The sequence below is a fragment of the Dendropsophus ebraccatus genome, chromosome 5, assembly GCF_027789765.1.
Source record: "Dendropsophus ebraccatus isolate aDenEbr1 chromosome 5, aDenEbr1.pat, whole genome shotgun sequence".
Classification (NCBI taxonomy): domain Eukaryota; kingdom Metazoa; phylum Chordata; class Amphibia; order Anura; family Hylidae; genus Dendropsophus; species Dendropsophus ebraccatus.
The window spans coordinates 2,394,843-2,410,747 of record NC_091458.1 but is presented as its reverse complement, the minus strand read 5'-3'; the positions used below and the strand labels follow the sequence as shown (position 1 = coordinate 2,410,747).

General features: G+C 48.7%; 1 protein-coding gene across 1 annotated transcript in view; it reads right to left on the bottom strand.

The window, feature by feature from the left end:
- Positions 1 to 9,774, bottom strand: part of APBB1 (amyloid beta precursor protein binding family B member 1) — a 65,747-nt gene extending 55,973 nt beyond the window's left edge. Inside the window, exon 1 of the mRNA XM_069969300.1 lies at positions 9,708 to 9,774. The gene's annotated coding sequence lies outside the window, so the exon portion shown is untranslated. The remainder of the gene's footprint in view (positions 1 to 9,707) is intronic.
- Between the last annotated feature and the right edge of the window lie 6,131 nt (positions 9,775 to 15,905).

The following is a 15,905-nucleotide window of genomic DNA, read 5'->3' as shown; positions in this document are numbered from 1 at the left end:
GGCCAGTACACCAGGAGACATGGAGGAGGCTGTAGTGTCCAGAGGCTGGAGGTGCTACCAGGAGAAAGGCCAGTACACCAGGAGATGTGGAGGAGGCTGTTGTGTCCAGAGGCTGGAGATACTGCCAGGAGAGGGGGCAGTACACCAGGAGACATGGAGGAGGCCGTAGTGTCCAGAGGCTGGAGGTGCTACAAGGAGACAGGCCAGTACACCAGGAGACATGGAGAAGGCCCTATTGTCCAGAGGCTGAAGGCTACCAGGAGAAAGGCCAGTACACCAGGAGACAAGGAGAAGGCCATAGTGTCCAGAGGCTGGAGGCTACCAGGAGACAGGCCAGTACACCAGGACACAGGGAGGAGGCCATAGTGTCCAGAGGCTGGAGGCTACCAGGAGACATGCCAGTACACCAGGAGACGTGGAGGAGGCCATAGTGTCCAGAGGCTGGAGGTGCTACCAGGAGACAGGCCAGTACACCAGGAGACGTGGAGGAGGCCATAGTGTCCAGAGGCTGGAGGTGCTACCAGGAGACATGGAGGAGGCCATAGTGTCCAGAGGCTGGAGGTGCTATCAGGAGACGGGCCAGTACACCAGGAGACATGGAGGAGGCCATAGTGTCCAGAGGCTGGAGGTGCTATCAGGAGACAGGCCAGTACACCAGGAGACATGGAGGAGGCCGTAGTGTCCAAAGGCTGGAGGTGCTATCAGGAGACAGGCCAGTACACCAGGAGACGTGGAGGAGGCCATAGTGTCCAGAGGCTGGAGGTGCTACCAGGAGACATGGAGGAGGCCATAGTGTCCAGAGGCTGGAGGTGCTATCAGGAGACGGGCCAGTACACCAGGAGACATGGAGGAGGCCATAGTGTCCAGAGGCTGGAGGTGCTATCAGGAGACAGGCCAGTACACCAGGAGACATGGAGGAGGCCGTAGTGTCCAAAGGCTGGAGGTGCTATCAGGAGACAGGCCAGTACACCAGGAGACATGGAGGAGGCCATAGTGTCCAGAGGCTGGAGGTGCTATCAGGAGACAGGCCAGTACACCATGAGACATGGAGGAGGCCATAGTGTCCAGAGGCTGGAGGTGCTATCAGGAGACAGGCCAGTACACCAGGAGACATGGAGGAAGCCGTAGTGTCCAGAGGCTGGAGACACTGCCAGGAGACGGGGCAGTACACAAGGAGACGTGGAGGAGGCCGTAGTGTCCAGAGGCTGCAGGTGCCACCAGGAGCATGCCCGGGGAGGTCATACACCTCATCAGGAGCATGCCTGGGCCTTGTAGGGAGGTCATACACCTCATCAGAAGAATGCACGGGCCTTGTAGGGAGGTCATACAGCCGCCTCATCAGAAGCATGCCCGGGCCTTGTAGGGAGGTCATACACCTCATCAGGAGCATGCCCGGGCCTTGTAGGGAGGTCATACACCTCATCAGGAGCATGCCTGGGCCTTGTAGGGAGGTCATACACCTCATCAGAAGCATGCACAGGCCTTGTAGGGAGATCATACAGCCACCTCATCAGGAGCATGCCCGGGCCTTGTAGGAAGGTCATAACCTCATCAGGAGCATGCCCGAGCCTTGTAGGGAGGTCATACAGTCACCTCATCAGGAGCATGCCCGGGCCTTGTAGGGAGGTCATACAAACACCTCATAAGGAGCATGCCCGGGCCTTGTAGGAAGGTCATAACCTCATCAGGAGCATGCCCGGGCCTTGTAGGGAGGTCATACACCTCATCAGGAGCATGCCCGGGCCTTGTAGGGAGGTCATACATCTCATCAGGAGCATGCCCGGGCCTTGTAGGGAGGTCATACACCTCATCAGGAGCATGCCCGGGCCTTGTAGGGAGGTCATACAGACACCTCATCAGGAGCATGCCCGAATATAGTGTAATACAGATGTGTAGTGGTGGATAAAGTGGTACTGAGGTGTATAGGCACATATATAATAGTATAGGCACATATATAGATGTATAGGGTTTGATAATAAAGTCTCCCTGTCATTACAACTTTCAAAATCTAAATCAGAAGTAGATGTGATAACTAAAATTGTTTAGTTATCATAAAGAAAACGGCACTTCCTGTTTTCTGACTTTTTTTTCTCACAAAAAAGGAAACAGTCAGAAAACAGGAAGTCCTGTGTATCTCAGGTCATCTGAGCGCTTACAGACAGAAGGCAGTCATGTGATTGATGCACACATTGCACCTTGACTCTCTGTACTGGCCGGAACTCCTGGGTTTAGTCTGTTTTTTTTCAGCCAGCACAAGTCTAAAAATCTGCCATCAGGAGACTGGACCTGGATACAGTAAGTATATAGCTGTTATATAGCAGCCTTCAGGAGACCGGACCTGGATACAGTAAGTATAGCTGTTATATAGCTGCCTTCAGGAGACTGGACCTGGATACAGTAAGTATAGCGGTTATATAGTAGCATTCAGGAGACTGGACCTGGATACAGTAAGTATAGCTGTTATATAGCAGCCTTCAGGAGACTGGACCTGGATACAGTAAGTATAGCTGTTATACAGCTGCCTTCAGGAGACTGGACCTGGATACAGTAAGTATAGCTGTTATATAGCTGCCTTCAGGAGACTGGACCTGGATACAGTAAGTATATATTATATAGCAGCCTTCAGGAGACTGGACCTGGATACAGTAAGTATATATTATATAGCAGCCTTCAGGAGACTGGACCTGGATACAGTAAGTATAGCTGTTATATAGCAGCCTTCAGGAGACTGGGCCTGGATACAGTAAGTATAGCTGTTATATAGCAGTCAGGAGACTGAACCTGGATACAGTAAGTATAGCTGTTATATAGTTGCCTTCAGGAGACTGGACCTGGATACAGTAAGTATAGCTGTTTATATAGCTGCCTTCAGGAGACTAGACCTGGTTATGGTAAGTATAGCTGTTATATAGCAGTCGTCAGGAGAGTGGACCTGGATACAGTAAGTATAGCTGCTATATAGCTGCCTTCAGGAGACTAGACCTGGTTATGGTAAGTATAGCTGTTATATAGCAGCCCTCAGGAGACTGAACCTGGATACAGTAAGTATAGCTGTTATATAGCTGCCTTCAGGAGACTGGACCTGGATACATTAAGTATAGCTGTTTATATAGCTGCCTTCAGGAGACTGGACCTGGATACAGTAAGTATATATTATATAGCAGCCTTCAGGAGACTGGACCTGGATACAGTAAGTATATATTATATAGCAGCCTTCAGGAGACTGGACCTGGATACAGTAAGTATAGCTGTTATATAGCAGCCTTCAGGAGACTGGGCCTGGATACAGTAAGTATAGCTGTTATATAGCAGTCAGGAGACTGAACCTGGATACAGTAAGTATAGCTGTTATATAGTTGCCTTCAGGAGAATGGACCTGGATACAGTAAGTATAGCTGTTTATATAGCTGCCTTCAGGAGACTAGACCTGGTTATGGTAAGTATAGCTGTTATATAGCAGTCGTCAGGAGAGTGGACCTGGATACAGTAAGTATAGCTGTTATATAGCTGCCTTCAGGAGACTAGACCTGGTTATGGTAAGTATAGCTGTTATATAGCAGCCCTCAGGAGACTGAACCTGGATACAGTAAGTATAGCTGTTATATAGCTGCCTTCAGGAGACTGGACCTGGATACATTAAGTATAGCTGTTTATATAGCTGCCTTCAGGAGACTAGACCTGGTTATGGTAAGTATAGCTGTTATATAGCAGTCGTCAGGAGACTGGACCTGGATACAGTAAGTATAGCTGTTATATAGCTGCCTTCAGGAGACTGGACCTGGATACAGTAAGTATAGATGTTATATAGCTGCCTTCAGGAGTCTGGACCTGGATACAGTAAGTATAGCTGTTATATAGCAGCCTTCAGGAGACTGGACCTGGATACAGTAAGTATAGCTGGTATATAGCATCTACCAGGAGACTGGACCTGGATACAGTAAGTATAACTGTTATATAGCTGCCTTCAGGAGACTAGACCTGGTTATGGTAAGTATAGCTGTTATATAGCAGTCGTCAGGAGAGTGGACCTGGATACAGTAAGTATAGCGGTTATATAGCAGCCTTCAGGAGACTAGACCTGGTTATGGTAAGTATAGCTGTTATATAGCAGCCTTCAGGAGACTGGACCTGGATACAGTAGGTATAGCTGTTATATAGCAGCCTTCAGGAGACTGGACCTGGATACAGTAAGTATAGCTGTTATATAGCTGCCTTCAGGAGACTGGGACCTGGATACAGTAAGTATAGCTGGTATATAGCTGCCTTCAGGAGACTGGACCTGGATACAGTAAGTATAGCTGTTATATAGCTGCCTTCAGGAGACTGGACCTGGATACAGTAAGTATAGCTGTTTATATAGCTGCCTTCAGGAGACTAGACCTGGTTATGGTAAGTATAGCTGTTATATAGCAGTCGTCAGGAGAGTGGACCTGGATACAGTAAGTATAGCTGCCCCCAGGAGACTGAACCTGGATACAGTAAGTATAGCTGGTATATAGCTGCCTTCAGGAGACTAGACCTGGTTATGGTAAGTATAGCTGTTATATAGCTGCCCTCAGGAGACTGGACCTGGATACAGTAAGTATAGCTGTTATATAGTGGAGGAGTACAGGGTTGGATCAGCTCACCTCCAGGTAGAGGACAGCTGGTTCCCTGATTGCTTAGGGAAGTGGGTAGGTGCACGGATCCCTAGCGCGGCCGAGCATCGGTTCTCGAGTAGATACAAAGTAAAGTGTGCGGTCCAGCACTCCAAGGCGTGTAGAAATATTTGTTTCTAAAACGTAACTTTTAATTCATGCAGTTAAAATCATGCTCTAGAACAAACGCGTTTCGCGCCTTGGCGCTTAATTATGGTTACAAAGAAAATTGTGCAAGCATATCCTATAAAGGCTAAAACAACCAATCATGGACGCCAGTCCTGGCGTACTCATGTGGGGATCAATGAATATAATCTACACGTCATACAATGCAGGTCATGTGACTGAACATGTTGCCTGAATGTGATTAAGTATAATAATAAAGCAGGTTGTTTTTGTAATTCATTCCATGTGGCATCCTTGTGTTTAGTCCAAATATATATTCAGCTTTTTTATGTAAAAGTTTCTTTTTCCAATCGCCTCCTCTTATGGGGTTAGAGACTTTCTTTATGCCATAACATATGAAGCTTGTAGTATCACCACTGTGATTCTGTAGAAAATGTTCGAGGCACCAGAAGTGTTGAGCCCCGATCCGCTCCTGACGCCCTGCAGATGTTCTCCTTTGCGTTTCTTCAAGGGTCTTGTAGTGCAACCCACATACTTTAAGTCACATATTGTGCATTCTATCATGTAAACGATGTGGTGGCTGTTACAATTAATACCGTATTTTTCACTTTATAAGACGCACTTTATAAGAAGCACTCCCAAAGTGGGAGGAAAAACTAAGTGCGTCCTATAAAGCGAAGACGGCTCCCAATCAGGGCTGAGCACCGCATGGAAGCCGTCCCGCCCGCCCCCTGTATTGCCGCTCACTATACATATGCATAGTGAGCGGCCCTGAGCGACCCCCTCTATCCCCGCTCAGCTGAGCCGATCAGAAGCCCGGGAAAGTGCAATGAGCAGCACTTTCCTGGGCTCCTGATCGGCTAAGCAGCTCCTCTCCCGACACTCCAGTCTCCCATCATCCTCCGGGCACAGGCAGCGGGGTACAGAAAATCTGCCGGTGTCCCGGAAGTGTTCTGCAGCGGCAGTCTCTCTGTCCCCCGCTGCCTGTGCCGGAGGATGACGGGAGACCGGAGTGTCGGGAGAGGAGCTGCTGGGGCCGGCGGATGCGTGAGTAGCCTGTTTGTTGTTTTTCTGGTCGCAGGGGGGATTGGCTACTTTATGGGGGCACTGTATGGGGGATTGGCTACTGTATGGGGGCACTGTATGGGGGCACTGTATGGGGCCATTGGCTACTATATGGGGGCACTGTATGGGGGCATTGGCTACTATATGGGGGCATTGGCTACTATGGGGGGCACTGGCTACAATGGGGCACTATATGGGGGCACTGGCTACTATTTGGGGCACTGTATGAGGGCATTGGCTACTATGTGGGGCACTATATGGGGGGATTGGCACCAATCACACTGCTGCTATCTCCAAACTGTGACAATGAGCAAAATATTTTTTTTTCTATTTTTCCCCCCTAAAATCAGGGGTGCGTCTTATCAAAAGGTGTGTCCTATAAAGCGAAAAATACGGTAAATTCCTGTACTTTGTAGTTCATGTTGTTAGTAATGTCTGTAAAATACTTTTTAGTCTTTAAGTATTTGCAAGTTTGGCATCTGTTCACACCACATTTGTAATTGCCTGTGATTTTATTATTTTTTGCATCACCTTCCGTGGTGTACTTGCTTGGTGACAGCAAGACTTTCAAAGATTGACCACGTCGAGCCACACAGCGGTGACCTCCTTCCAGAATAGCTGCCAAGATGTCACCCTGTCTCAGTATAGGTAAGTTTTTATTTAAAATTTTCACTATGTTTTCATATACTGTACTGTGTTGAGAAGGTTATAGCCGTATTTGTGGCAGTAGTGGTACATTCTTTTATGGAACTCCTATTTTTTAGCAGATCTCTTCTGTTTTTGATTATATTTTCAGCTCTTTTTATAATTCCTTGTTTGTAGCCTCTTTGTTTTAAACGTTGAGTTTCGATATAAAGATGTCTGGACAAAATTTCCTTCCATCGGAGCTTTCAGGAGTTTATCCAAAAAGGGGATTTCTGTAGATTGTAAATTACAGTAGCTGTGAAGCGGAGATTATTGGAATTGTTGCTGATATATTCCACAAAGATTTTCATCTGTTGTTCTCCTCCCGTCCGCACAATCAAAATATCGTCTATAAAGCGGCCGTACCACTTTATATGACGACTGAAAGGATTCTGCAAAGAAAAAATGTATTTTTCTTCCCACCAGGCTACATATAGGCCTGTGAGGGTTGGTGAGAATCTTGCTCCCATAGGAGCTCCTTGGATCTGTAGAAAAAACTCCCCATTAAAAGAAAAGAAAAATTTACAATCTACAGAAATCCCCCCTTTTGGATAAACTCCTGAAAGCTCCGATGGAAGGAAATTTTGTCCAGACATCTTTATATCGTAACTCAACGTTTAAAACAAAGAGGCTACAAACAAGGAATTATAAAAAGAGCTGAAAATATAATCAAAAACAGAAGAGATCTGCTAAAAAATAGGAGTTCCATAAAAGAATGTACCACTACTGCCACAAATACGGCTATAACCTTCTCAACACAGTACAGTATATGAAAACATAGTGAAAATTTTAAATAAAAACTTACCTATACTGAGACAGGGTGACATCTTGGCAGCTATTCTGGAAGGAGGTCACCGCTGTGTGGCTCGACGTGGTCGATCTTTGAAAGTCTTGCTGTCACCAAGCATGTACACCACGGAAGGTGATGCAAAAAATAATAAAATCACAGGCAATTACAAATGTGGTGTGAACAGATGCCAAACTTGCAAATACTTAGTGACTAAAAAGTATTTTACAGACATTACTAACAACATGAACTACAAAGTACAGGAATTTATTCATTGTAACAGCCACCACATCGTTTACATGATAGAATGCACAATATGTGACTTAAAGTATGTGGGTTGCACTACAAGACCCTTGAAGAAACACAAAGGAGAACATCTGCAGGGCGTCAGGAGCGGATCGGGGCTCAACACTTCTGGTGCCTGAACATTTTCTACAGAATCACAGTGGTGATACTACAAGCTTCATATGTTATGGCATAAAGAAAGTCTCTAACCCCATAAGAGGAGGCGATGGGAAAAAGAAACTTTTACATAAAAAAGCTGAATATATATTTGGACTAAACACAAGGATATGCTTGCACAATTTTCTTTGTAACCATAATTAAGCGCCAAGGCGCGAAACGCGTTTGTTTTAGAGCATGATTTTAACTGCATGAATTAAAAGTTACGTTTTAGAAACAAATATTTCTACACGCCTTGGAGTGCTGGACCGCACACTTTACTATATAGCTGCCTTCAGGAGACGGGACCTGGATTTTTGGTAAGTATAGCTGTTATATAGCTGCCTTCAGGAGACGGGACCTGGATTTTTGGTAAGTATAGCTGTTATATAGCTGCCTTCAGGAGACGGGACCTGGATTTTTGGTAAGTATAGCTGTTATATAGCTGCCTTCAGGAGACGGGACCTGGAATTTTGGTAAGTATAGCTGTTATATAGCTGCCTTCAGGAGACGGGACCTGGATTTTTGGTAAGTATAGCTGTTATATAGCTGCCTTCAGCAGACGGGACCTGGATTTTTGGTAAGTATAGCTGTTATATAGCTGCCTTCAGGAGACGGGACCTGGATTTTTGGTAAGTATAGCTGTTATATAGCTGCCTTCAGGAGACGGGACCTGGATTTTTGGTAAGTATAGCTGTTATATAGCTGCCTTCAGGAGATGGGACCTGGATTTCTGGTAAATTCAGCTTTGTTTTACAGCATGATAACAACAAAATAAATAATGAATGAATGTGAGTTGCAGAATTGCTTTATATCACATCTATTGTTGATTTGTATTCGGAGTTTGCTGTATACAGATGTACAAGGGTATATATATATATATATATATATATATATATATATATATATATGCAAGTGAATTTATTCACCCATTATGTGCAATACAACGTTTCAGTTTCTCAATGAACGTATGTGATGCTTGAAAAAGGTTTCATTGAGAAACTGAAACGTTGTATTGCACATAATGGGGGAATAAATTCACTCGCTTTATTCACTATATCTGGAGTGCTGCCTCATCGCTACGTTGTTTGGATTCAGCAGGAGTCTGAGTCTAACTCCTATAGGGGTGTGCACCCACCGAAGCTATTGCCGCACAGTGCTGTCTACACTCTCCATTTTGTGGTATATAGCAGTATATATAGATGTATGGGGGTATATATAGATGTATGGGGGTATATATAGATGTATGGGGGTATATACAGAGGTATAGCAGTATATATAGATGTATAGCAGTATATATAGATGTATGGGGGTATAAACACAGGTATAACAGTATATATAGATGTATGGGGGTATATACAGAGGTATAGCAGTATATATAGATGTATAGCAGTATATACAGAGGTATAGCAGTATATATAGATGTATGGGGGTATATATAGATGTATGGGGGTATATACAGAGGTATAGCAGTATATACAGAGGTATAGCAGTATATATAGATGTATAGCAGTATATACAGAGGTATAGCAGTATATATAGATGTATGGGGGTATATATAGATGTATAGCAGTATATATAGATGTATAGCAGTATATATAGATGTATAGCAGTATATACAGAGGTATACCAGTATATATAGATGTATAGCAGAATATATAGATGTATGGGGGTATATATAGAGGTATGGGGTATATACAGAGGTATACCAGTACATATAAATGTATAGCAGAATATATAGATGTATAGCGATATATAGAGATGTATAGCAGTATATATATATGTATAAGGGTGGATATGGCTGTTTATGGTGTTATATACAGATGTATAGGAGTGGATATGACTGTATATAGTTATATGACAGTATATACAGATGTACAGGAAGCTTTATAGCCTTTTAGAGGTGAATAGAGCGGTATACAGACGTAAAGGTGTGTACAGATAATGCGATATATGAAGTTCCTCACCTCAGCACTTCCGTTTCTCTCGGTCCCGTTATCTACACGGTCGCCGCCCTGATGGTCTCCGCCGCACTTCCGGTCGGTGATGACGCACTTCCGGATATCGGCTTCAGGCCGCCATGTTAGGAAGGGCAGAGGGGACTGGGTGCTCCACTGTATTATGTATATCTATATATAGCTGCTCACATCTGCCGTATACCTGTCCCCTCCACCCACCCCATATACCTGCACCTGTCCCCTCCAACCACCCCATATACCTGCACCTGTCCCCTCCAACCACCCCATATACCTGCACCTGTCCCCTCCACCCACCCCATATACCTGCACCTGTCCCCTCCACCCACCCCATATACCTGCACCTGTCCCCTCCGCCCACCCCATATACCTACACCTGTCCCCTCCGCCCACCCCATATACCTACACCTGTCCCCTCCGCCCACCCCATATACCTGCACCTGTCCCCTCCGCCCACCCCATATACCTGCACCTGTCCCCTCCACCCCCATATACCTGCACCTGTCCCCTCCACCCACCCCACATACCTGCACCTGTCCCCTCCACCCACCCCACATACCTGCACCTGTCCCCTCCACCCACCCCACATACCTGCACCTGTCCCCTCCACCCACCCCACATACCTGCACCTGTCCCCTCCACCCACCCCACATACCTGCACCTGTCCCCTCCACCCACCCCCATATACCTGCACCTGTCCCCTCCACCCACCCCCATATACCTGTACCTGTCCCCTCCACCCACCCCACATACCTGCACCTGTCCCCTCCACCCACCCCACATACCTGCACCTGTCCCCTCCACCCACCCCCATATACCTGTACCTGTCCCCTCCACCCACCCTACATACCTGCACCTGTCCCCTCCACTACCATATACCTGCACCTGTCCCCTCCACCCACCCCCATACACCTGCACCTGTCCCCTCCACTACCATATACCTGCACCTGTGCCCTCCACCCACCCCATATACCTGCACCTGTCCCCTCCACCCACCCCATATACCTGCACCTGTCCCCTCCACCCACCCCACATACCTGCACCTGTCCCCTCCACCCCCCCCCCATATACCTGTACCTGTCCCCTCCACCCACCCCACATACCTGCACCTGTCCCCTCCACTACCATATACCTGCACCTGTCCCCTCCACCCACCCCCATATACCTGCACCTGTCCCCTCCACCCACCCCACATACCTGCACCTGTCCCCTCCACCCACCCCACATACCTGCACCTGTCCCCTCCACCCACCCCATATACCTGCACCTGTCCCCTCCACCCACCCCACATACCTGCACCTGTCCCCTCCACCCCCCCCCATATACCTGTACCTGTCCCCTCCACCCACCCCACATACCTGCACCTGTCCCCTCCACTACCATATACCTGCACCTGTCCCCTCCACCCACCCCCATATACCTGCACCTGTCCCCTCCACCCACCCCCATACACCTGCACCTGTCCCCTCCACCCACCCCACATACCTGCACCTGTCCCCTCCACCCACCCCACATACCTGCACCTGTCCCCTTCACTACCATATACCTGCACCTGTCCCCTCCACTACCATATACCTGCACCTGTCCCCTCCACCCACCCCATATACCTGCACCTGTCCCCTCCACTACCATATACCTGCACCTGTCCCCTCCACCCACCCCATATACCTGCACCTGTCCCCTCCACCCACCCCATATACCTGCACCTGTCCCCTCCACCCACCCCATATACCTGCACCTGTCCCCTCCACTACCATATACCTGCACCTGTCCCCTCCACCCACCCCATATACCTGTACCTGTCCCCTCCACCCACCCCACATACCTGCACCTGTCCCCTCCACTACCATATACCTGCACCTGTCCCCTCCACTACCATATACCTGCACCTGTGCCCTCCACCCACCCCATATACCTGCACCTGTCCCCTCCACTACCATATACCTGCACCTGTCCCCTCCACCCACCCCATATACCTGCACCTGTCCCCTCCACCCACCCCACATACCTGCACCTGTCCCCTCCACCCACCCCATATACCTGCACCTGTCCCCTCCACCACCATATACCTGCACCTGTCCCCTCCACCCCCATATACCTGCACCTGTCCCCTCCACCCCCATATACCTGCACCTGTCGCCTTCACCCACCCCATATACCTGCACCTGTCCCCTCCACCCCCATATACCTGCACCTGTCCCCTCCACCCCCATATACCTGCACCTGTCCCCTCCACCCACCCCCATATACCTGCACCTGTCCCCTCCACCCACCCCCATATACCTGCACCTGTCCCCTCCACCCACTCCATCTACCTGCACCTGTCCCCTCCACCCACCCCATATACCTGCACCTGTCCCCTCCACCCACCCCATATACCTGCACCTGTCCCCTCCACCCACCCCATATACCTGCACCTGTCCCCTCCACCCACCCCCATATACCTGCAACTGTCCCCTCCACCCACCCCCATATACCTGCAACTGTCCCCTCCACCCATCCCATATACCTGCACCTGTCCCCTCCACCCACCCCATATACCTGCACCTGTCCCCTCCACCCACCCCATATACCTGCACCTGTCCCCTCCACCCACCCCCATATACCTGCACCTGTCCCCTCCACCCACCCCCATATACCTGCACCTGTCCCCTCCACCCACCCCATATACCTGCACCTGTCCCCTTCACCCACCCCACATACCTGCACCTGTCCCCTCCACCCCCCCCATATACCTGCACCTGTCCCCTCCACCCACCCATATACCTGCCCCTGTCCCCTCCACCCACCCCATATACCTACAACTGTCCCCTCCACTCACCCCATATACCTGTACCTGTCCCCTACACCCACCCCCATATACCTGCACCTGTCCCCTCCACCCACCCCTCATACCTGCACCTGTCCCTCCACCCCCATATTCCTGCTCCTGTGCCCTCCACCCCCATATACCTGCACCTGTCCCCTCCACCCACCCCATATACCTGCACCTGTCCCCTCTACCCACCCCATATACCTGCACCTGTCCCTCCACCCCCATATTCCTGCCCCTGTCCCCTCCACCCACCCCATATACCTGCACCTGTCCCCTCCACTCACCCCATATACCTGTACCTGTCCCCTCCACCCACCCCATATACCTGCACCTGTCCCCTCCACCCACCCCATATACCTACAACTGTCCCCTCCACCCACCCCATATACCTACAACTGTCCCCTCCACTCACCCCATATACCTGTACCTGTCCCCTCCACCCCCACTTATCTGCACCTGTCCCCTCCACCCACCCCATATACCTGCACCTGTCCCCTCCACCCACCCCATATACCTGCACCTGTCCCTTCCACCCACCCCATATACCTGCACCTGTCCCCTCCACCCACCCCATATACCTGCACCTGTCCCCTCCACCCCCATATTCCTGCTCCTGTGCCCTCCACCCACCCCATATACCTGCACCTGTCCCCTCCACCCACCCCATATACCTGCACCTGTCCCCTTCACCCACCCCATATACCTGCACCTATGCCCTCCACCCACCCCCATATACCTGCACCTGTCCCCTCCACCCACCCCATATACCTGCACCTATCCCCTCCACCCACCCCACATACCTGCACCTGTCCCCTCCACCCACCCCACATACCTGCACCTGTCCCCTCCACCCACCCCCATATACCTGCACCTGTCCCCTCCACCCACCCCCATATACCTGCACCTGTCCCCTCCACCCCCATATACATGCACTAGTGCCCTCCACCCACCCAATATACCTGCACATACACTGCCTGTCTCACAACAGCTTATACAGTATACACACTGCCTGTCTCACAACAGCTTATACAGTGTATACACACTGCCTGTCTCACAATAGCTTATACAGTGTATACACACACCGCCTGTCTCACAATAGCTTATACAGTGTATACACACTGCCTGTCTCACAACAGCTTATACAGTGTATACACTGCCTGTCTCACAACAGCTTATACAGTATACACACTGCCTGTCTCACAACAGCTTATACAGTGTATACACGCTGCCTGTCTCACAATAGCTTATACAGTGTATACAGACTGCCTGTCTCACAATAGCTTATACAGTATACACACTGCCTGTCTCACAACAGCTTATACAGTGTATACACACTGCCTGTCTCACAACAGCTTATACAGTGTATACACTGCCTGTCTCACAACAGCTTATACAGTATATACACACTGCCTGTCTCACAATAGCTTATACAGTATACACACTGCCTGTCTCACAACAGCTTATACAGTGTATACACTGCCTGTCTCACAACAGCTTATACAGTGTATACACGCTGCCTGTCTCACAATAGCTTATACAGTATACACACTGCCTGTCTCACAACAGCTTATACAGTGTATACACACTGCCTGTCTCACAACATCTTATACAGTGTATACACACACTGCCTGTCTCACAACAGCTTATACAGTTTATACACACTGCCTGTCTCACAATAGCTTATACAGTATACACACTGCCTGTCTCACAACAGCTTATACAGTATACACACTGCCTGTCTCACAATAGCTTATACAGTATACACACTGCCTGTCTCACAACAGCTTATACAGTGTATACACACTGCCTGTCTCACAACAGCTTATACAGTGTATACACACTGCCTGTCTCACAACAGCTTATACAGTGTATACACACTGCCTGTCTCACAATAGCTTATACAGTATACACACTGCCTGTCTCACAACATCTTATACAGTGTATACACGCTGCCTGTCTCTTTTGGGGGTCCCTTCCTACCTAACTTCCCCTAAAACCTTCCTCTCCCTGGTATACAGTCTCTCCCTGGTATACAGCCTGTCCCTCTCTAGTTCCAACCAGCAGGTGACACAAATCTAAAATCACTATTCTTCATTCAGGAGGTCACATGGTTTATCCAGCCAATCACAGTTAGAGTTTTTTTCCAAAGTCCTGCCTACTCCTAGTGCCTGTCCCTCCCCCTGCATGTTTATTGGCTGGAAAAATGTGCCAGGGGATGTGGGAGGGCCAATCAAATTTTTACAGCGTTTTTGCACGGATTTTCGAATACCTTGAATAGCGTACTATTCCATCGAATAGTATTCACTCATCTCTAGTATATGGTGCCTGATTGAGAAGATATGGTGCCTGATAGAGAGGATATGGTGCCTGATCTCTGAGAAGATATGGTGCCTGATAGAGAGGATATGGTGCCTGATAGAGAGGATATGGTGCCTGATAGAGAAGATATGGTGCCTGATAGAGAAGATATGGTGCCTGATAGAGAGGATATGGTGCCTGATCTCTGAGAAGATATGGTGCCTGATAGAGAAGATATGGTGCCTGATTGAGAAGATATGGTGCCTGATAGAGAAGATATGGTGCCTGATAGAGAGGATATGGTGCCTGATAGAGAGGATATGGTGCCTGATAGAGAGGATATGGTGCCTGATAGAGAAGATATGGTGCCTGATAGAGAAGATATGGTGCCTGATAGAGGAGATATGGTGCCTGATAGAGAAGATATGGTGCCTGATAGAGAGGATATGGTGCCTGATAGAGAGGATATGGTGCCTGATAGAGAGGATATGGTGCCTGATAGAGGGGATATGGTGCCTGATAGAGGGGATATGGTGCCTGATAGAGAGGATATGGTGCCTGATAGAGAGGATATGGTGCCTGATAGAGAAGATATGGTGCCTGATAGAGGAGATATGGTGCCTGATAGAGGAGATATGGTGCCTGATAGAGGAGATATGGTGCCTGATAGAGGAGATATGGTGCCTGATAGAGAAGATATGGTGCCTGATAGAGAGGATATGGTGCCTGATAGAGAGGATATGGTGCCTGATAGAGGGGATATGGTGCCTGATAGAGAGGATATGGTGCCTGATAGAGGGGATATGGTGCCTGATAGAGGGGATATGGTGCCTGATAGAGAGGATATGGTGCCTGATAGAGAGGATATGGTGCCTGATAGAGAGGATATGGTGCCTGATAGAGAAGATATGGTGCCTGATAGAGAGGATATGGTGCCTGATAGAGAGGATATGGTGCCTGATAGGATATGGTGCCTGATATATGTGTGACCTCCGCTGTTGGTAATGTGCACAGTGATATGGCGGTATACGTGTGACCTCTCCTGTTGGTAATGTGCACAGTGATATGGCGGTATA